At 37.1% G+C, this 23,783-nt stretch overlaps 1 pseudogene; it reads right to left on the bottom strand.

Moving 5' to 3' along the window:
- Positions 1-7,980: 7,980 nt before the first annotated feature.
- LOC140245599 (uncharacterized) lies at positions 7,981-17,518 on the bottom strand (annotated as a pseudogene).
- Positions 17,519-23,783: the final 6,265 nt, after the last annotated feature.

The raw sequence follows: 23,783 nt of genomic DNA, 5'->3' as shown, positions 1-23,783 counted from the left end.
ATTTTCTCCACACGTGTGTAAAATTTCAGGCAAATTGTGAGATTTTTCACGTTTCTATTGATAGCAAAACGTTAGGTGCCCGGTATTATGAACACCCAACCATACCCTAAATGGCCTAATTGAACTTTGGAGTGCCCGGCCTGGCCCCTGACACATGACCCTGGACTAGACAATAAAGTCAAGTCTCTTCGTCTTAGATCCTAGTCGAACTCTGACGTTACACTTAAGCTAGACTACAGATTTATGCCCAATGTTAGTGCTTGTACTGCTAGACCTAGATCTATTACGTTAGATTAGGCCTACTGACATTTTGTCTAACACTAAACAGTTAACAATAGATTAGACTCTAGAGCTACTCTGTAACGTTAGATCTGGTAGACCTAACTTTAGGGCCTACATCTAACGTTAGACTAACGACCAACGTTAGTGTATTAATACTAGTGCTCATCTCCCTTCAATATATTTTCAGCTCACCTAGATTTTCTGGTTCTGGCCAAAGCCATGGCTACCATGACTTTTCCTCTGCAATTCATGATAGATTTACAGGCATGCATGGACCGCAGAAACTGTGTGACAGCATGGTTAGCACTGGCATGATCACTCAGACTGTACCAGACCTGCAATACTGTGCAAGTGATGACTGTGATGTGATGTTTTATACAAATGATGCACAGGATAGAGCAGGCGCGGAGGAGCACCCCAATTTGCATCTCATTATCGCCCCGTTCTATTTGAATTTCCAACGGGCATCCACGGCTGCCCGAAACTGTGTGCATGAAAAAGTCAAATCTTTACCTTCTCCTTGTGCCGCTATGCGTGCCGCTAGTAAACTCAAACTCCCCACACTATCTAAGTTTTTAAAAACCTTCCTTTTGATGAAAAAAGTATGGAATTTGCTGCACTGGAACTTGAGATATTAAAGCGTTTTGAAAATCACCTCTCGCAAAACATGCTCTCTGTTTTTTTCCGACTGGACTATGGCCGGGCTCCAATGTGTCCGAAATTGGCAACATATGATTATCAGGCCTCAATCCATATATGGTGAAAGTTTTCGCTTGGTTTCACCTGTACTTTTTGAGAAATCAACATGTTTCTACAGGGTTTGGAATAGAAAATTGTAGTAAGCGAAACAATTGAAAATGACGTCATTTCTTTTCCCGTAATATTGGGCATGCGTGGTACGTGAGATTCAGGATTTCGTGCTCATTGTTGGTTTGCATGTGACGCAGTCAATTTTGCTGAGTGTCGCACGGCGGTGACTGCTGAGCTGCTGCCGCGCACGCTGCATGCAGCAAAGCGTTGTGTGTGCTGTGACATGCAACGCTACAGTCACGCGATTATATATACATGGGACCGACCTGTACGCTTTGCGTTCGTGTCATTTTTGACATCACCTTCTGTTTTTTTTCCGACACAACCATGGCCGGGAATATTACGGTATGACATTTGAAATGCAAGCAGATAAATAAATTTCGGTGTACTTTGTTCGAATGGCGCTTTAGTTCCGCAATCACACTTCGTGAATTTTAGGATGATTTTCGAGGCATATTTTTGGTAATTTTGCTCGCCAGGTTTTCGCTAAAATTTCACATTTTGTCATTGTCAAATCCTTTAATATGTTATATGTGCATATTCGGACATGTTTTCAAATTCAAACTAACTCAATTTTAATCCGAAAATAGGTTTCCTTAAATTGTTATTAGCTTGAGAAGTTGTTTACTTTTTCTCAACTACGCGAGTACATGTTGTTTACTTTATGCAAATGAGGCTCGGCTGCCGATGGATTTCTGCGAGATAATTGGGGTGCTCCACCGCGCCTGAGAGTGCGTTAGTGGAGGCGTAGCGCACTCGAGGGGTAAATTATCGGTTGGGCTACTGCCACTTGGTCTAATCACCAGGTGGGCTAACACCATTCGGGCTAAACCCAATTGGGCTACAACCACTTCGTCTATTTACCATTTCGTCTAATTTCTACTTGGTCTAATATCCAATTCGTCTAACGACCAATTCGGCTAATACCACTTAGTCTAATTCTCAGTTGGTCTATCATCACTTGGTCTAACTCCACTTCGGCTAATTGCCACTACGTCTAATTTCCATTCCGTCTAATTTCCACATGGTCTAATATTCACTTCGTCTACATGCCACTTGGTCTAATGTTCATTTGGGCTACACCCATTTCGGCTATTACCACTTGGTCTACATACCACTTAGTCCAATTTCCATTTCGTCTAATTGTCATTTGGTCTAATTACCACTTAGTCTAATTACCACTTGGGCTAATCGTCACTTGGTCTAATTTCCATTTCGCCTAATTCTCACTTAGTCTAATGCCACTTGGTCTAAATAAGAAACATAACCATGACTGTATTTAAAGAAGGAAGTGTTCATAACCGTTGACGTATATGATACACACACATGCGTGTGTTTTCATCTACAGTCATCTTACAGCAACCTAATACACAACTCATCATTAATTGCAGAGTTGAGCAGGGGAGGGTGCCGGATGGGGGTATCCCCTTTCGACGGTATAGGGAGTTTTCTCATTTGTCAACTTGAAAAATGTTCAATCTGGGGCATACCTAAGAATCTTTTACTTTAAAATTTACAAAATAGGGCATATCTGAGAAGGAAATTTCGACTCGACAACATACATGCCACAACTTTTATGTGAGTATAAAGCGTGTCATGATTCTACCAACCGGGAAAAGGGTTTATTTTTCATGAACTCGGAAATATAATTATGACAAAAATGCACAGTAAAATAAGTTCTACATGATACATCATTCCTTATAATATATCAATAGGAATGAGTTACCAAGACCTAAAACCGTGGGAACGAAACGAACGAGGATAGAAGAGATATGATGAAATGGGGTGCTTTTGGAATTATGAGAGTTTGCAACTCTTGATGTGTAGGTGAACACCAGGTGGACCAAGAAACTGATTTTTTTTTTCTAAGGTAATGGAGTACTATCATAATTATCTGTGATGTGGCTTTTCATCCACCAAACTGAAAAATGTTATCACAGCTATAAACAATCAGTTTAATGGCTTGAAATTATCTTCTTTACACGGAGTTAATATGCAATCAGTATATATTTTTTTTTAAATCAGTGTAACATACAATAAATCATTATGCAAACCAGCAGATCCTTCCATCTGTTGTCAACAATTATTGTATACTGTAGCTGGGTCTGATTGATGAAATTCATAATTTTTTATTATTGCACAAAAAAAATGAAATTTTAGCCCATTAATAGTAACCAAATGCCAAAACTCATGTACCAAAATGAAGAATCAGAGTAAATCAGAGTTTTCAGAATGTTTCTTGGATATTTCGTAATTCTACATCTTCGAGAATTACGTCCCGTCGCGCTGTGAGGACGCTTTCCACATTTAAGTGGTCAATTCTCGAGAAACTGGCCACCCTGGTAACAAGTCATATGTATTTTATGAAAGTGCAGATCTGCAGCTTTCTCATCATATACAACAGTCAAAATAAATTTTAATTTCAAATTTTAGGAATTATGATGACCATTTTTGGATCAGACCCAGCTCCAGGGAAGGAATCATCTACTCGTGTTGTGTTATTGGTCAGTGGTCACTAATAATTATGCCCACCCCAGTGACCCCACTAGTGACTATAAAACATATTCTCTGCCTAGCTATTTTGGAATTTGTTAGTTAGTAACAGACTGGGAGAAGCACACATTTTATTGAAAGTCATGTGATACCACGCATATTTATAAATCACTTGCATGGGATCGAAAATAAACCATGTTTGATGCCTTTTTGAAGATGCGGACTGATGAAGACTGTCCATTCCAGTATTAAATCGCAGTGACAGTAAATTTATGTCAAATGTAAATGTCCTTGGTGGAGAGGAACATTACATGACCTCAATCATGAGAAAAAGTCTTTAAGACTTTTCAAATAAAGGTTTAGGGCAGGTGCGCCAGAAGCAATTTTATGGGGGGGGGGGCGGACCTATGGGGGCTCACAATTTTGTGTGTATGGGCTCATGCCAAACTACACTCATCCCAGACCATATTACAAGTCACACAATTTTCGTTATATACATACATATATATATATATATATATATATATATATATATATATAATTTGTTGTTGTTATTGTTCTTAGATGAAGAAGATAGGACTGCAGGCTCATCAATAAGAATGTCTCAAGGGGATTCTTTTTCCTTTTTTTGTTGTTGAAAAGTTGAGAAGGCTATTGTGGAGCAGTGAAGCAAGGGGAGGATGTGTCCCCCTCCCACAGTTGGGAACTTTTGCACTTTGTAGCTTAAATTGGTGCAGTTTGGTGTATTCTGTAATGAATGTTATAACATTCATATTTTTAACATTTACACCTGTCAGAGAACTTTATATAATTCCCCTTCTTCACATATAACCCATTTCATACTATTAAATTAATGTTCTATTCCTCACACATTAACTAAAAGTAGTTACTATTATTATTATCATTATTATTACTTTAGGTGGAACATTAAGGGGAATCTTTTGTTTTCTCTCATTGTTCTCTCATTGTTCGAGAGAGCAAATGTTTCCCCTTATAGTACCGGTAGTCTCGATCCCCCTTAACGTCAACTCGATATTGTGACGGAATAAACCTCATTGTTCGAGTTCCCCCTAAGTCACATATAGTGTTATTATCATCATATCATATATTATCATTATTGTGACCGTCAGTGACCGTAACTCTACTTTGTTAATATTAACAACACTGTCTTAACAATGACGTATTTCATTTTATGCTATGCACTGTTAATATCCCGAGCGCCTGAAATGATAAACATGGACAGAATGCCCCTGATACACACTCATCATCATCACCAGACATACTTCATTCAGCATTTGCTGCTGAATTGAAAGGCAGATCTCACACATTTTACAAGGCCTGGAATAAAATTATTACATTTAACCACGAGATGTATAAAACCATGGTAAAAGACTTTAATCAATAAACATTCGTATACATGTAGGTCATGTAACAAAAAGGTCTCTTTTAGCTTTGTTATAGCACACACAACTACATTGCAACAATATTTCTTATGACATACCTAAACTATGTTATTTCTTTGGCATAAAGTATCTTTTTTCTCCTCTTAACATATCCCATTATATGTGGAGAACACTTTTGATATAAAAAAGGCAAGAAATTTGAAAGACCTTTGAGTCATACTTGCCCAATGCTGTTTGAATAGAAGGCATGGTACTATAGGAATACATGAAAAAATTATAGGTGTCGCTATGTGAGCACCAGTACATAATAAAGGCAAGAATACGTTGATAGAAATAATGTCTGCTTAATAAAATACAAAATGCTTTACAAATTTCAGTGGCATATGAGCTATATATATATATATATATATATATATATATATATATATACATGAGTGAGTGTGTGTGTGTGTGTGCACATGTATATACACAGGTAAAAAGATATACAAGTACACATATTATATTCACACATATTTCTATTGTAAACCTAGACATGAAAATTAAGGTCTGGAATAGGAATTGAGCATTATAGTTCAATCACATCAGTATAGCGTCCACCTGCTGACCCAAGAGCTTTACCGTCTGAGCTTATCCACCAAAGCAATAACTAAAGTAAGCCTTTCAGTATATGTAGTATTCGGGGTTGGCGGGTAAATACCGGAGCGGGAAATACCAGGCGGTTAATATCAATATTTACCGGTAAATATCGCCTTGCTGATTTTGCGAAGTACCCCCCCCCCATTTTTTTTCAAATCATAAAATTAAGTTATATTGATATCATTTATTGAAAAAAAAAAAAACCTACATCATAAAAACTAGTTTCACTCTATGGTAGGCGCTCACGCAAGTAGTTAATTGTTTTGAATATTGAGTATTGGAACACAAGATTTTTCCACTTTTTTTGCAAAGCAATTGGAAAGGGATTTTTTTGTTGTTGTTGGATAAAGAGGTTTTGTCAGGTCCATTTAATTGCAAATCGTATCAGAAACTTACCTTAAGTAAGAAATGTGTAAATGGGTTCATTAATGGCCATTAAACTTGTTCTTCATCACAATTGTGTGTATATCTTTAGGTATTTTCCAGTATTTTCTGGTATTTCCCAGGAAATCGCCAACCATGGAAGTATTCAAACACATTATTTTTTAGATTACTGGAAAAGCTCATTACAAGGTGGCCAGGGAAGAATCATCCATAGATTTAAACATATTAGAGAACAGTTTTAACCAAGGGTACTAATGATAATACAAACTCATTAGGTCTGGGTTATTAAAGCTTATGTTACATTCTTCCCTAAACACAATTTGAGCACATAAGCCTGTACAGAGTTTTAACAATGACCTTGTGCACCATGGATTTGTAAAAACATGGATTGATCTTAAGTAGAGCAGTTGAAATTAGCCAAGTAGAAAATGGAAGCAGGGCTTCATTAAGATCTTGTTACTTTCCCAATAATAAATCATTCACCTTCACATTCCAATTCAAACCCAGTTATTTAGTCATAAATATTTATGAAAGACTTAGTTTTCCTGAAACCTATCCAGGTTTCAAATTCCTCAGTTTCACACTGATCAACATAAGCACATTAGAGTAAAAATTAATCAACATAAGAGTGAACTTTGCCACTCTTGCTTTTCTGCTGTTGTGTCTGCCAAGCTCAATTAACATTATCTGTAAAGTCTAAAATTTCAATAAAGTATGTTAACAGCCTGAAACTTTATAGCCTGATTATAAAATCACTTGAGGGTAGCCATGATATCTGTAAAATACGATCAACTTATCCCCTGCTATATGAATATGAAAAAAAAAAAGAAATGAGAGAATCAAAAACACAACTATGAGGTTTGAATATAATTATGAATTTGTAAGTCCTTTAAAAGACAATTTACATCATAAGCCTCCTTTAGGTACTTAAAATCAAGTTATCTGCGTATATACATTGCCAACTACTATGCAACTTAGCACCCAATGTAAAGTAAATTTCCAATATGTAAGACATAAAGAACAGCTATGACATATGTTAACCAAGATCAATACTGACATACTGATATAAAAATATATGAAGACAGTTTTTTAATAAGGCAGAAAGATAATTTCCATTTATAACTGATTGTATTTTCACTTATCAGTTATCAATCATGTTTGTTCATGTCACTACTATAAAGTTGTACGTTGTCCCTATCAAGAGCAACTAAAGACACTTTAAAAAAGTGATTAAGTGAACAGCCTGAATTTTTACAGCTTGGTAATGAATCACATAATCAAGAAAAGCTGCCAAGCTTAACTACCATGAGCTTTGAAATCTAAAATCTTACAAGTGTAACACCAACATGAAAAAACATGAACAAAAACATATGAAGGTCTTTAATGAGCAACTAAATACACTTAAAAAAAGTGATTAAGTGAACAGCCTGAATTTTTACAGCTTGGTAATGAATCACATACTCAAGTAAAGCTGCTAAGCTCAACTACCATGAGCTTTGAAAGTGTAACAACAACATGAAAAAAAAAATGAACAGCCTTAATTTTTTATAGCCTGTGAGCTAAAAACACAATCTACAATTACACTAAATCATCATTAGATACAATAAATCAAGTTCCTGGCTACTATGCATTGCCAGCTACTATGCAATCTTACACCAGGTGCTTACAAAGTGTTGCAAAATCTATGAGATGTGAAAGAAATTACAAAAACAGTCATGAAGTTTTGGGGTGATAACTTTTTACACCCCAAAGTTCAAATTATTGGTTTCTTAACACTTTGCCAAATTCTCAGTTCTTCTGATTCCTGAGATTGAAATAAAGACAAAACAAATCAGAGGTGCTTAAAGAGTTGCTTTCCTGAGGAAAAAGCATGATCATAGTCAACCATCAGGTAGTGTGTACGAGCAACAGACAATCTGCTGCTAATCTGAGCTGTAGACTTTGCTCATTAGGTATACCTAATGGACTGTTCTCACACAGTAGCTGCAAGTGTATGGGAGATGGTCTGGAGGAAATGCATCTGTGGGATTTCTCCATTCAGATACCGAGCAGTGAGAAGTTGGAGCCTGTCATTAAGCCTGACATACTTGGGTTGCCTTACTCCTACAACCTGGCCAGCTTCGATCTGAAGGCGGATTGCTGTCACTGATGCATGCTGTTTTTTCAGAGCATTGATGAACTCCCAAATGTTGGGGTGATACTTGGCGACCATCCTCGTGAAGGCATTGTGCCAGCCTTCTACGTCATTGTTTGTCCTGCGTTCCTCCCTATGAACATTCCACATGTCAATAGGGAAGTTGCCAGCCATCCATGTTCCTTATAAAAGAGAACAAAGTATGTCATAAGTCATATCAAAGTCATAAGTCATTTACATAACACCATTTTCTCATCGTTACAAAGCGCATTACAACAATTACAAAGAGAGAGACAGAGAAACAAAAACAATTATTTTGGACTTACAATACATATACAATACATTAGAATTAAAGTAAGCAATAGAAACATCTTCTTTGACAAAAACAAAAGTGACCGACTAGAATAAATGAGATTTTTAACGATTTCTTAAAAGTATCTATGGATTGACATTGATCGAGTCGGCGTGGTAGTTTATTCCCTAGTTTGGGGGCATAATTATGAAGAGAATGCACGATCACCAACAGATTTGCATGTTCTAGGGACGTGAAGTAGTAGATGCTGTGAAGATCTTGTGTCAATACTAGACTGATGGGGGTAAGGAGGTCAGATAGGTACATGGGGGCTTGATTGTTGAGACATTAATGTATGTTAATGTAAGTGATTTGAACTGGATCCGTTTTCTGATGGGTAACCACTGCAATTCTTTGATCAACAAGGAAAAGTAGAAATTACGCGGTGCGTAATATATGTCCCCGCCGGAAGTAGCATTCAGTAGCAAAATGTACAATATAGGTAAAAAGATGAAGGTCAAAGGTCAAAGAGGTCAAAGATCAAAATTCTATGTAGAAGTTTTGAAGCCCTCACCTAGTGCCATCACATAAAGCAAACGGAATCGAAATCGGGTTAGAAATGGCAAAGGAGTAGCATTTTGTAGCCAATGTACAATATAGGTAAAAAAATCAAGGTCAAAGGTCAAAGAAGTCAAAGGTCAAAATTCTGTGTAGAAGTTTTGAAGCCCTCACCTAGTGCCATCACATAAAGCAAACGGAATCGAAATCGGGTTAGAAATGGCGAGGGAGTAGCATTTGGTAGGAAAATGTACAATACAGGTCAAAAATCAAGGTCAAAGGTCAAAGAAGTCAAAGGTCAAAATTCTGTGTAGAAGTTTTGAAGCCCTCACCTAGTGCCATCACATAAAGCAAACGGAATCAAAATCGGGTTACAAATGGCGAAGGAGTAGCATTTTGAACATTTTGATCACACACGGACGCACACACGGACGGACGGACACACGGACGGACGGACACACGGACGGACGGACGGACGGACACACGGACACACACACGTACGGAGCCCGTTTCATAGTCCCCTGCTCGAACTCGTTCGGCGGGGACAAAAAAGAAGTATGAGTGTGTTTAGGTTTACAATAAAGGGTACATGCTACTTTGTTTTGAATTTTTTTTTTTTTTTTGCAAACGATCAACATTTTTACCTTACATTACACATGGAATTACAGTAGTATAACTTAGAAGTAATCAATGTTCTAACAATGGTGTGACATGTTTCCTTATCCACACATTTCCTAATCCTACCTACCGCGGTATGTTCCTAAGATGATAGTTTACAGATTTTAATTGATACAGATGTAATTTAATCATTCATATTCATTTGCTTATCAAAAACATAACCTAGTATTTTGACAGAGTTCGAAGGGGACATAGTATGATCATCAAGGCATAGTGTGATGTCTTGCATCATATATATATATATATATATATATATATAATATACAATATGTAAATACTGATATTATGAGAGAATTAACCCTTAATGTGACACGTTCATGTACACAAGCATCCGATGGGCGGCCATGTGCATGTATACATGTACTTGCATACAGCAGACTGCCACATTCATGTATACTCACAATCATCAAACATTCATTGTTATGCCCATTGTGTAGTATGGATTGCTTTGTACGCATGAGTGATTCCATTGTTCAATGCATGCACCTTCACTGCTCAAAGCAAGTTTGTGTTTTGAGAAATTTTGGTGTAACTCACCAGATTATAATAGCATCAGAATAAATCTAGCACTGGTAGATTAACTCTGTGGCACTGGATTTTAAACTCAATGGGCACATTATGGGTTAATGTTCTCAGAATGGAAAATTAGAAATACATGTAAATGAAAACACAATGTAAAGCAAGCCTAAAAAATATATATATATATATATATTTTCATGATACAAAACAGAATTAGTTTCAGTGAAAATGCGCATACAGATTTGTGGAGAACTGTTGTTTCTTTTTTAATACGATGATAGCTGTCCCTCCAAAAAAAAAATATAAAGTTCAAATACATGTATACAAGTAAAATGCGGACAAGAAATGCACATGGGGCACACCGGGCACATCTGACATGATACCAAAAGTTGTTGGTAGGTACAATTTAAATCTAAACAAAGGATGAATTTAATATCTTTATTGAGGTTTGTGCATGTAAACAATTCTTTGCCTATATGTTGCACTAAATGTATAAAAAGGAGTCACTGCTTGCAAAAATTGTTTCAACCAAAAGATAAAGCTCAAGCAAATTTGAAAATATATTTGCCTAACCTTCCTGAAGGGCCAGTGGGGGGAGGGGGAGGAGGGAATCTGCCTTTGCACAATTTTTGATGCAATTATTTTTTTTTTTTAGAAGAAAAAAGTAGTTCCATTTCCAAGCAACATCACAAAGGTGTTCATTAGCTATCACAGTATGAACTCCAACGCTCCAACACATAATACTTGCGCACCCTATGGGAAGCAGAAAAAAAAAGATACAAAATATAAGGTTGCCATAGCAATGCACCACTTACCCTACACAAAATATCTTTATATTCCATATCTCATGTCGATCAATTGTACTAACTTTGATGGGAATCCCTTCAAACATGTGGAAGTTCTTAATCCTTTAAATTTAAAGGATTAAATAATAAAATCTATGGAGTTGCCACCATGGCAATGTAACACTCAAAATTCATAAAAATGTCTTAAACCTTTCTGTACATCTATTTGATTAATTGTATCATTGAATGGGAATTGAATTGCTTCAAAACTGGACGTTATCATATAGCCTCCTATAGACTTAAAGTAAAAAAACTAATATTGGGTTGCCATGGCAACTTACCAATCAACGATTATATTCCACCCCTGCTGTACACTCTGCCTACCTTCTCTATAACATTCATATCAAGTTTCCTAAAATTGGTCTTTCCTACTTGGAGGAAATAGGCAAAAACATTACTTTTAGACAAAGTTTATTGACTTTTAACCTTTGATGAATTCAGTCCAGATTTTGTGAACTTATTTCACATGTTCTCAATATTCTTCCTGCCAAGATTCATTCAGATTGGATATTTGTGACTGGAAATAAATCCAAAAGACAACTTTTCACTCATAGTGTATTGACCTTTGACCTTTGGCAGATCTGGTCCAAAATCTAATCAGGTCATCATGGAGTATCCCTGAGCCAGATTTGATAAAAATCCATCCAGGCGTTCTTTAGATATCATGGTAACAGGAAATAGGACAGACGGAGGGTAAGCCGGATGCACAGACTCAAGGAGGTATACTTGTGTGGCTACCCCTTTGTTCTCTCTTTTGTTAAACTAGACACACAAGCAGCAAAAACAGCCACACAAGCCCGAAAGAATAAAGGGCATCTATTGCGTGTTATTGTCCCAAGTAGCCACACTAGTATAATCTTGTTAGTACGGACGGACAGATGGACAACCCAAAACATAATGCCTCCGGCACCCTTCGGGACAGATCCACATAAAAACGTGAAAATATGCATAAATAAGAGTTGGAATATACTTCAATTAAAGTATCAAAGTTTCTTCAGTATTTTTGTCTGTACTTCATATGTGCTGAATTTCATACTTTGTGGTCACTCCATGGCAAAAAAGGGGGGGGGGAATAAAATGCTAAATGGATGGTTACAAGTGAAACTGATTGTTTGATGGTAAATGGCGCAAATGATTGTATTTTAGAGTCATAAAAAACAATGAAGAAAAAAAATAAATGAAAAGGAAAAAAAATCTTCATTTAAATCAACCAAAAAATAGTTTTTGATATCAGAAAAAGGCCACTATTCAAGCATCTTAAGTAAAAGCTAGGCTAAAGATACAAATTTTTAGTCTTTATACCCCCTTGGTAAAATGATTGATTGAGAATTGACTGAAAGTGAGATCTTACGATTAAAGTAATCAGTGAAATCGTCCATGCGTGCAACGACTGGTGCCTGCATTTGCAATGCGTTGACTGCTCCAACGACCTCCGCAGGAGGTAAGAATGCCGTTGCCATGAGTTTCCTGGCGTAATTCCGGACCTCAGGTTGCCCCACATCATTGTATAGTCCCTGCAGTCCAACTGCCTTGATGTTGCGATGCACTGCCTGACAAAAATGGAAAAAACAGCCCTTGTGTTCTGCCTAAAGGGACACAGGATTTAAAACAAAAAAGAGCAGAATTGTATCAAATGTACTGCACATAATTCTGAGGGTGGCACAGAAACAAGCAGAACCATTCACTTTTCATATCTTGGCACATCAGTAATTCTTTGAAATGGCCTTGCATACAGTTATTTATTTATTTTTTTTTTTTTTTGGGGGGGGGGGATGACACCAAGATCATATACTTCTCTAACACAGGCAAGTCACTAGCAAGCAAATGCATAATATTGGATCACCTATGTGTTTTGAATAAATAGCATGCCTGGATTAATGCTTGTGAGTAATATCAATACCCAACACTCTATGATGATTTAGGTAGATTAAAACTGAACTGTAACACATTTTTAAAATCAACTTGGGTTCATTCTTTCTTACTCTCTGCCATAAAAAAAAAAGTATAGTTATCAGTGCTTTGTGCAATGATAATTATGCCATAAAGAAAAAAAAAACAACTTTGTACCACAGCCAAAAGTACAAAGCGTCTTGCATTTAACTCAAGGCCAAAATCTGTGCTATGTCTTATTATAGAATTGGTCGCAGAATCCTTGCAATCTGATTGGTCACTTACCATGTTAGAATTCTTACTGGCCACACACGATATACACACGATAGCTAGGCAATATCGCGATGGTGAGAATCGATACTGACGATACCTTGTTAGTAGTCTAGCAAGCAGACTGCTTCAATGGAAATTACTGTTTTTTTTATATATGGATATGAGAATCTCTGCAATCTGATTGGTAAATTGAAGATGACATCCTTTCAAAGTATCAAGTTACATGTACTTCTGAGTCTTGAGCCTTGCTTTCTTTTACATTCGAATTATTTTTTTTTTTTATTATTCATGTTCCATATTCCACATTTCATACAAGTTTTATATTCCATTTGATTTGAAGCAGAAATGTTTTTCACACAATGGTCAGTTTGAACCAATAATGCACAAATGTATAAGGACATATAATTGGCGTGTAATATGAGGAACCCACTAAAAAGCAAAGCTTGTAGGATGTGGGCTCCAAAAATATAACATAGGTTTTAGTACAGTATATCAATGTCAGAAGTGACGTAACATGCAAAATTCAATTGCACCAAGCTGAAAAAAAAAATATTGCGTCTGGTAAAAAAATAGCTTTTTTTATGCCTGATTTTTTTTTCTTGAAACAGATCTAAACTGCTGTAAATGGAGATCTTGTTGTTTTAATAGATTTTGGGGCCCATTCTATAAAACCGATAACGCACAAGTTTATTTTGTGGGTCAGTAGAAATAGTGTACATGCATTACCCTGGAATTTTGCCAGCACCCACTCAGCTGCGCCTCATGGGTTCAGCCAATTCAGAGACTGTAATTCGTGTACACAATTCCTCCTGACCCACTCAAACTAGTGCATTATTTGTATATTGATGCATCGATGATAGCCAACGAGACATGCCCCTGCTACCCCCCCCCCCAAAAAAAAAAAAATATATATATATATATATATATATATGTAGTACACATCCAGTGTACATTAGATATCAATTATAAACAATTGCTTGACTGAATTTTGATCTACAGTGACTTGTGTGACCTTTGAATCCCATGTCTGAATGCCTAAGTAGAAGTTGGTATCTCGTTCAAAGTTGGAATTTATGAACATATATGGACACACAGACACAAAAATGAAATACATTTTATATTAATAACAATGTTACCATTAGTTATTCTTATGATATATAGCAGTAATTTTAATGAGACGAAGGGGTTAAAAAAACAATGAATTAATTCCTGCTTCCGCCCTCCCCACCCCCCCCCCCAAAAAAAAATACAAGACAGTGACAATGTAATGATAAATTAAAACAATTACATCAAATATGAATACATGAAAAACAATGAACACAAAAAATAATACAGCATGGAGTAACTGCTGAAAATAAACACAGCTGTACCTGAGGGAATTCTGCCATGACAGCCCTCCTCAGTCCAGATTCAAAATCTGTCATGATCTTCTGAGGATTCAAGCATTCTGAAGTTCAGCTGCCTTGTTCTTTAGGTGTCTGAACAGCTCAGTGTAGATCTGAACTGTTTTACCTGTTTGGTATTTAAAGCAGAAATTGAAGGAAAATGTATGTAACATCACACCATCATGTAACATCACAACATCATACATTTATTTCCTTGCATTAAATTTAGTGTGAATGAAAACATTTTTCTTCTTTTAAAGTGACTTTCAACAAGAATGCACTGATACAAGTTTTAAGTTTTAAAAACTATAGCAGACATACAACTTTATAGTCATAATTTTGGCATAACCTCTTTGGACCTTTAGGAGACACGTCACAATCACATTTATTGTGTCACAATAGAAAACGTACAGTTAGGAGAGACGAAAAGACGTAAAGGAGACACGAAAACAATAGAGAAGAAAGAAGTGTCTCCCAAATGTGGATATATGTATACACAGGGTGGCCCAGAAAGAAATGACCAACAAATCAAAATGTAATTTGCATAATGGCGTCTCTTTTTCCTACAACATGACACCACGATCAATGAATTTGAACAAAGCATCTGGATTCTGGGACAATTTTGCTGAGTCAACATCATTTTCAAAAATTGCTACTTTGACTCATGAAGTCACACGAGGCACACAGAGATTTTCCACCAGGTGGCTTCCCCGTTGAACCTAGCAGTCGAAGGATTAAACTCTTCCCATATCAATCTGTTAAATGCCATTTGAAATCAAATATTTTCAGATTTATAAGTAAATAAAAAATAGCTCCTTCCATGTCATAACTTGGTCCATAAGTCAACATTTGAGCCCCCTTGAGCCTGGTAAGCAAAGGCATGATCAGGATTACAAGCGAGGATCTGGGCAGTTACTTTTCTTCATTTTCAATTTTTAGCTTTCCTTTGCTAGTATTGTGATTCTGGCCATTGTACATACGATACATTTTTTTCTTTGGTGATGTGTGTACCCATACTAAATCACTGCACGTTACAAACATTTAAAACACCTGAATAGTTATATGTGTATCAAACCAACTTCTAAATCATTGCACGTTACAAACATTTAAAACACCTGAATAGTTACATGTGTATCAAACCCAACAAATTGCAAACTCTTTTGGCTGAAGAAGAATGTGTCCAAGAGCAAACCAAAGCCCAATTAAATCATCAAATAAGACTGGGAAGCCTTAGAATAGACAATTCTGAGTTATTGTTTTTATACTTTTCAGGGGAGAATAGGCAATCAATGGCCAAGTGCCATTAATCTGTATCCACATAATTCATTGCTCCAATAAAGCAAGTTGCTTGGAGCTCCTGTTACAATGGCAAGGGGAAACAACCCCTTTTACAACCGGTACCTGTTAGAAGAGCGTAGACCAGGGGCAACTGTTTTCCATGTACAAATCCATGGATTGTGTACAGCTGCATAAATAGGGGAGGAGCCATTCCAAAGTCCCATCCATGTAGAGCGTGTTGGTGGCACAGAGTTGATGCAGGTCCTCCTCTGAGCAAAAGCAGATGATCCTGTTTCTGTTGTCTGGCAGGGTTTGATCAAACAGCACAAACTGGTCACCTGTGGCTGTCTGACTCCAGGGTGCCACAAGCTGTAGATCAGCCAGCTCTCTTGGTAGTGGTGGTAGGTGTTTCTTCCTGCTGCGATATGCACTACTGGCTAACGATCTGAAAAAAAAAAATAAATAATTATCAAGCCAAGTAACCCACCCTTCCCAGTGCTCCCACTTTCCAAATATATATAATATCCTGAAATATTATACTAAAAAAAATTTCCTGAACTGAGAAGTTGAAACAACTGTCAGAAATCTTATAGCCCTTCAGCAGTTTTTGGAGTTTTAAACGTTGCATTTACAAGTAGACTATAATTGAAGTCCTCTGATCACTAAAAAGAAGTACTCAACTGACAAAATACTAGTTCTGAGAAACAGGGCCTAAGTCTTGAAATGTGTGTGCAGATCACATGTTTTTGTTTTGTTTGTTTTTACTCGTATAGTTGAATGCTACTTATGTACCTTAAGAAGATAAAGTTTGCCTAATATGAGGGTCGTAGCATGTATTTGATTGCCAATAATTAATAATCAGTATCTGGCAGTTGAGTTGAGGATAAAAGGTCCTAGATCTATAAGTCCCTAGAAAGTAGCATTGTACTACCGTAACTGTTTTTAATTTTACCACTCTTAGTGGGCTTATTCAGTAAGCTACTGCCTTCTGGTTCATGGATACACTGTATTTGCTTCAAATATTTCTCTGTTAGGGGATTTTTCGCTAATTCAAATTCATTGTGAGATGCCATTATGGCATAGTATCAAACATACAAAAGGCAATAAAAACATGACATCCAAATCTTCATGTAAAATTATCAAAAGAAAGTATATTCCAAGTAGGCCTAACCAATGTACACTGAACTTTTACTCTGAGACCACAGAGGTCTTAGTGTTAGTTACATGTACACAAGTGTACACCAAAAATAATCCCTATGTATTTTGCAGTTTTGTTTGTTAAAAAAGGTCCTGTTACTGTTAGTATTACTATTCAGTACTAGTACAAGTACTACTATAGTCCGCCAGCTACTAGTAACATGTAATTGGATCGACCATTCACTTGTAGTTGTAGAATTCGCGAAGTTACTGTTACAGTACTATAAAAGTGCAACGTACCTGAATGGGGGTAGTGAAGCCGCTGCCGCTTGATTGTTATCCAACAACAAGTTGACGTGCTCATCCCTGTAAATGGATGGCACGGGAGCAAGTTCTGTTGCAGCTCTCTGGTTGATATTCGACTGTGCTCTCTCCACAGTCACGGCGTCCACATCAGGGAGGTGACTGTGCGGTACGCCCTCCCTGGGATTCGGGAAGGCCATGTGGCCTGCCGCTTCCATTGTGATCAGGGTGCCAGAGCATGTTTTCCTATGCCGACATCTCCAATAAATGTATCCGTTCGACCTCCTCCTTTCAGTATACGAATACCCTTGATGTGAAACGCAAAATTTGCCTTTGGAAGTTTTAAAAACGTCCATCTTGAGCTTATATTGAACGTTTCGTCCGTCCAACGTTCTCCGGCTGATCGTACCGACAGCTCAGGCGCGCCCGACCCGGCCAGTAACAAAAAGGGCGCGCTCTCTCGTACTTGATTCTGGCGCGCGGAAAAATTGGCAAAGTCATAGGGCCTACTACTAATTAAATATTCAAAAAGACAAATGAATGAATTAAAGTAAATAATTCAAGCCCAATTAGTATACGCATTTGAATTGTGGCTTTCACCCTTTCAAGAAAAAAGATAATTAACCGTTCCTCCTATTTACGCAACATTGAACTTAAGATATAATAAATCAGCTAGTTTTCGAGCCAACTTTATTACCACACCTAGACTCAGTATCCTAGAGTCTGTGGTAGCCCAACTGGTCATTAGACCAACTGGTCATTAGCCAAAGTGGGAGATAGACCAAATGATGATTAGACGAACTGGCAATTAGACCAAGTGGCTATAGACTAAATGAAAATAGACTAAGTGTAAATTAGACCAAGTGAGAATTAGCCCAAGTGTTTATTAGACCAACTAGTTATTAGACCAAGTGGAGAAGACCAACTAACAATAGACCAACTTGTGTTAGACCAACTGAACATTAGACGAACTGATATTAGACCAAGTGCAATTAGACGTATTGGCAAAAAATACATTAGACCAACTGGCAATTAGACTAAATGGGAATTAGACAAACTGACGATTAGCCCTAGTGGTCATTAGACCAACTGGTTATTAGACCATGTGGCAAGTAGACTAAGTGAGAAGTGGACCAAATGGGTTTAGCCCGAATGGTGTTGGCCCAACTGGTGATTAGACCAAGTGGGAATAGACCAAGCGGCAATAAACCCACTCGAGGGTATTTACAATTGTGATACATGCACGAGGCGAAGCCGAGTGCATGTTGCACTACATTGTAAATCCCCGAGAGTGAGCTGCGTCTCCACTAACGCCACGAAATAATCCTGTGCATCATTTGTTTTATAAAATGGGTCGAAAACTAACAACATTTTTCACGTACCTTTGTGGATCAAGATGTCCGAAGATGTTCGTCCAAACACGTCGCACTCGGAAATCCCGCACATTTAAGTACTGTACGTATAAGAGTATACGTACGCCCGCCACACCATATGCACACAAGAAAGGCGGCCGGCAGCCCGAACTAGAAGTTGTTTACAGGATTGACAGCGCGTATAGTAGCGCGCGACGCACTTGTAACAACTGATTGAGTGCGCACTGCTAGTGCAAACATTGTGACGTCGGCCGTCAGTGAGTCCGGATGTTAGTGAGAATTAATACATGCACACGTGACTCATTTCACCGCTTCCAATTGGCTACATTCTTGAACCCATTTTATAAAGCTAGTTATTGTATGCTGCAGAATTTATGCGCATGCAGCTAGCTGCACGCGTATTCTGCACTCTGAGCGCGCTGAGTCTGCCAGGTTTGCTAGTCTCCAGAAAGAAGCTTTTTCTACAACTTGTCATATGATTCCCTGTGGGCAGAGTCAAGTTACTGGTGAAACAATCTTTTTATATTTACTCCCCTAAATTATGGAATAACCTGCTGTTTACATTGTTAAAAAAAAAAAATTAGTAGAAAAATAAATGGTATTAGGGAAAAAATATACAGGAAGGACTATACAGAGTCTGAATGATTAGACTAAATTGTTAGTTACTGCATTCTTCCGTGGGCTGTGTTAGTTACTGCTTTCTTCCGTGGGGAAACTTGCAAAGTTGAATCAACTGGATGCAGTTACTGCTTTTTGCAAAAGTGAAAAATCGCATTTTTGATCACTTTCAATTCTTTTTTTTTTTTAGTTGCAAAACTGACCTATTAACATTGGAGAGCATTGGGTAACTATTCATTTTGCAAAAAAAGTAACATTCATAAAAATGTCAGTTACTGCTTTTTTCCGTGGGGGGGGGGGGGGGCAGAACTGAACGGTAAGAACCGGATAATCCTTACGAGTTCCTGAACTTTCATCACCGTGTGCAGCCTTTTGACACCATGGTAACACCACCATGAAAAGAATAGTTTCAAAGGGAATAGATTCCAGGTGATCGCCACCTAAAAATGCGTACACTTGTGCCAGCTTTCGCCCGCGAAGGCAAAATGAAACATTTTTGGACACCTTTCATTGGGAAAGAATCCGAAAAAACTGGGAAGTTTTTCGACTATACAGTGTCAGAAAGATACAAGTGATACAGATCAAATTGAGGGAGTGGCCTCAGTTTAGTTAGCTTTGGATAACCCTGCTGGAAAGAACACAGTGTCCCACAGTGTGAGAAGACAGTGTGAACACAATGTGGGCACAATGTGAACACATTGTAGACACAGTGTGAAATCTCTTTACACTGTTAAATTTAACAGTGTGAACACATTGTAATCATCAATTCACAGTGTAACACACAAAGTAATGTTTTACAAGTTTATATCGACGAGTTCGTCCTCACACTATAACAGCTTTTATTCGTGTTATTACTAATAAACTGCCATCCCTGCTGGAAAGAACACACTGTCCCACACTGTGAGAAACACAGTGTGAACACAGTTTGAAATCTCTTCACACTGTTAAATTCGAGCGTTTTCACATAGTCGACCATGTGACCACACTTTGAACACACTGTGGACACTGTTCCTTCCAGTAGGAAAAGGATCATTCCGTTTTGTAATCCATTGGAGGTCATAGATACCAGATATTGGAACGACACATATCGATGCAGCTAATATATTTCTTTATATTTCTTTTTAGACAATTTGTATTTCTAGAATTTCCATACGCGTGAAAACGTGAAATAGCAATAATCGCCATCGTTTAGAAATTGGTCCGAACGCTTGTTTTTAATTTCTCAACAAATTTAGGAATTTTGCTAGAGAGGTGACGCAAGGAATAACTATTATTTTTCATGTGTGGTGATGTTCTTTCCCTATCGTTAAGACTGCTTTGTCCCTCGGATAGGACATGAAATGGAAGTCCCGTGTATGAGAGAGTAAGAATTCGTGCACGTAAAAGATTCTGCTTCATTCATTAATCGCAAAGAGCAGGGTATCTACCCGGTGAAGTTGTCCCACCTCACATCCAACTAGACTCATGGAAGACCAGTTTAACGTAGCTGAATTCTATATATATCAAGCCATCTTCTTAAATGGAAATGAACAAACAAACAAGTCAAGTCGAGTTAGCCATGACCTGCAATATCAATGTTGTCATATGAGTCGTGTGTCCAAACCTGTCAAGTTGACTATGGATAGAGCTGGCTAATTCGTTTTTCTGTTGAAATGAATCTCAGCTAAGTAACAATTTCGTACTATTAAAATGAGAGCAACGGCAAAGCTACTTTACGCTTAATTGAAGGCTTAGAAAATATTAAACGATTCTCGTAGATGAGCAAAGATTATATCTGTAACGCTAAGTGCTAATGGATATTTCGCGCCTAATTTTGAATTGGATAATGGAAATAGCCGTGTCGCACTGGGGAGAACAGCGTGTTTTGCCTTATTATAGGTATGTCGCAGGATAAGCGTCGCAAATGTATTCAAAAGCTCGACAGTCAGGTGATCAGTTGAGAGAGGTTGCTGCCAGGAGCATTCACAATTACATCACTAGTAACGTTATTTCGTAAACATTATTGTATGACACTTTGCTCTTATTGGGGCTCAACGGCTCAACATATGGCAGCATTACTCTTGCTAAAATAATTTTTAACTCTCTGAAAAAATCATCCCTCCCCCATACGCAGTAGAAGTATTCATCAAAGTTGATAGAGATCCTGCTTCGTGTATGTTACAGCAATGAAACAGTATGTGATCATAGATGTAAGAGAAATGATGAGAAGAGTTACAATAAAAGTGGTTTGTGTGTTTTTTTACAAGAGAGTCAATAATGTGAAGTGAGTGTGGCGTATTTGGAACTGACCTTTGCCCCCCCCCCCCAAAAAAAAAGAAAAAAAGAAAAAAAAAAGAAGCCTTCTCCCGATATGAAACTCTGACCGGCAAGGTTTGATGTGTTTGTGGTGTTTTTGTTTTGTCTTCGTCTTTGTGTTGTTTAGTTTAGTTTTGTTTGTTTTTGCTTGTTTTTTATTTTGTTTGTTTTGTGTCTGTGTGTGTGTGTGTGTGGGTGGGTGTTCGGAGGCTTGCTGATGAATTGGAGATCAATCCATTTTCGTCACTTTTCTCATTGTCATATCACTACGTAAAATCACAAAGAATTTGAAGTAGCAAAAAAAAAAAAGGGTAAAAGATGTGCAAACTAGCTAAACAGAACGTTTTATGATGTAAAAAAGACCGAAACTCAAGCTCTCTAGAATACACACAAGCATATCCATGCCTACACGATGAAGAAAATGTCATTAAAAGTAACTTCTCAAGGATTTACAGTGGAAAGGACTGGTGAAAAGTATCGAGGTGAGTCCCCTAGTAATTTTCAAATATGCATGAATTATGGCAATGCTGTTGTTCAATGCCTGCTAAATTCAGAAATTGTAGCTATGCGATATTCTCCTTTTCTTTTTAAAATCAGACTACTATATAAAAAGTAATAAATTTGGAGAACAACAAACTAGACAGCCACGTAGGCCTATATCAGATTATTACTTCCCTCGATAATATGCAAAGAGGGTTGTCAGAAAGATGAAACTACTTATCAATTAATTGATTCCATAAAAGTCCATAAAAACAAACACAAGAATTACACACACACACACACATACACACACACACACATACACACACACACACACACACACACACACGGATATATATATATATATATATATATACATATATATATTTTTTCCAATCATTCACTTTGTTTTTAGCGGCTTTAATTGAAAATACGTACATGTTTATGTATTAATTATAATATATGTATTAATTATAATATATGAAGAGTTTGTTCGCAAATACCGATAAGTCCATTTTTGAAGATTTTGAAGTACCTTCTCTGCCATAAAGTACAAAATAATACCTTTTAAATGATATATTGGTCACTACATAAGGTACATTTTTGAAGTTATTATGGTCAAAAGAAGCAAAAATTTTCTTATCATTCTCTTTATTTTTCTTGACCTTTAATCGCAAATATTTCCATTTAGCAAATATGGACTTATCGGTTTTTGCGAACAAACTCTTCATATAAAGTTGATACAGAAACATGTGCACATTTTCGATTTAAGCTGCAAAAAAAAAAAAGAAAGCAAATCGAATGATAAAAAATATTGCGCGTTTCTAACCATAACTTGAGCTGTCCTTGTTCTCTATAAAACACAATGGGTATAACTACAGAGGTTTCTTATTGTTCCATCTGATGGCAGTCTTGATGCGAGATGTTTATATATGATGCTTAACCCATTCTGCTATGTAACACCCTACATGTAGATTATTCTCATTTTATTTTATTTTGTTTACGATTTTGTGCAAAAACATCGTGATGAGACTCAACGTAATTATCCCATATGGAAGAAAACAACTAAATATACTGTATAATCAGTTTTGACTTATGATATTCATAAGTAAATTAATGGTCTTCGAATAATCCTTACAAAGAATGTTGCACAAAGTCAACTGTAAGCAAAGATTACTGTAGATTCTAATTCAGACTATTTCCAGTGCATGTCGTTACGAAAGCTAAGAATGATGAGATAGACACGACCGACTGCATATAATAAGCATCATTTCTTTGGAACTAAACAATAATAAAGGCACAACACCACCAATCATTTACGAGGAAACGACAAAAGCTGACTTTATTTTCGAGCGCCATGTGTGAGATCGCTCAAAATTATACGCTATTTGCCTCAGCCAATCTCCTAACTCTTTATGTGCCACGTTGGAAACCCCTTGTGTGCCACATTATTCTGAGACACTAACGTATTCATGCTTTGGTAAACATTCTGTTGTTGTTGTTTTTTAGATCTATGAAACTTTTATGGATTTCTGATTAGCTGGACATGTAGTGACCAAAGTTGTAAAGAAAATGCCAAACTTTGCTTTGATGCAAATTGTATGGCAAATCTATGATTGTTTTTCTTTCAAATGACCAGTAGCTACATTATTGTAAAGGCATGACTTTTGCACACAAAACAGTGACAGAAACCTTAGAATTTATACGCAAATCCAGT

The sequence above is a fragment of the Diadema setosum genome, chromosome 22 (genome assembly GCF_964275005.1).
Source record: "Diadema setosum chromosome 22, eeDiaSeto1, whole genome shotgun sequence".
NCBI classification, from domain to species: Eukaryota; Metazoa; Echinodermata; class Echinoidea; order Diadematoida; family Diadematidae; genus Diadema; species Diadema setosum.
The sequence above is the reverse complement of the archived record's forward strand: the minus strand, read 5'-3'. Positions and strand labels throughout refer to the sequence as shown.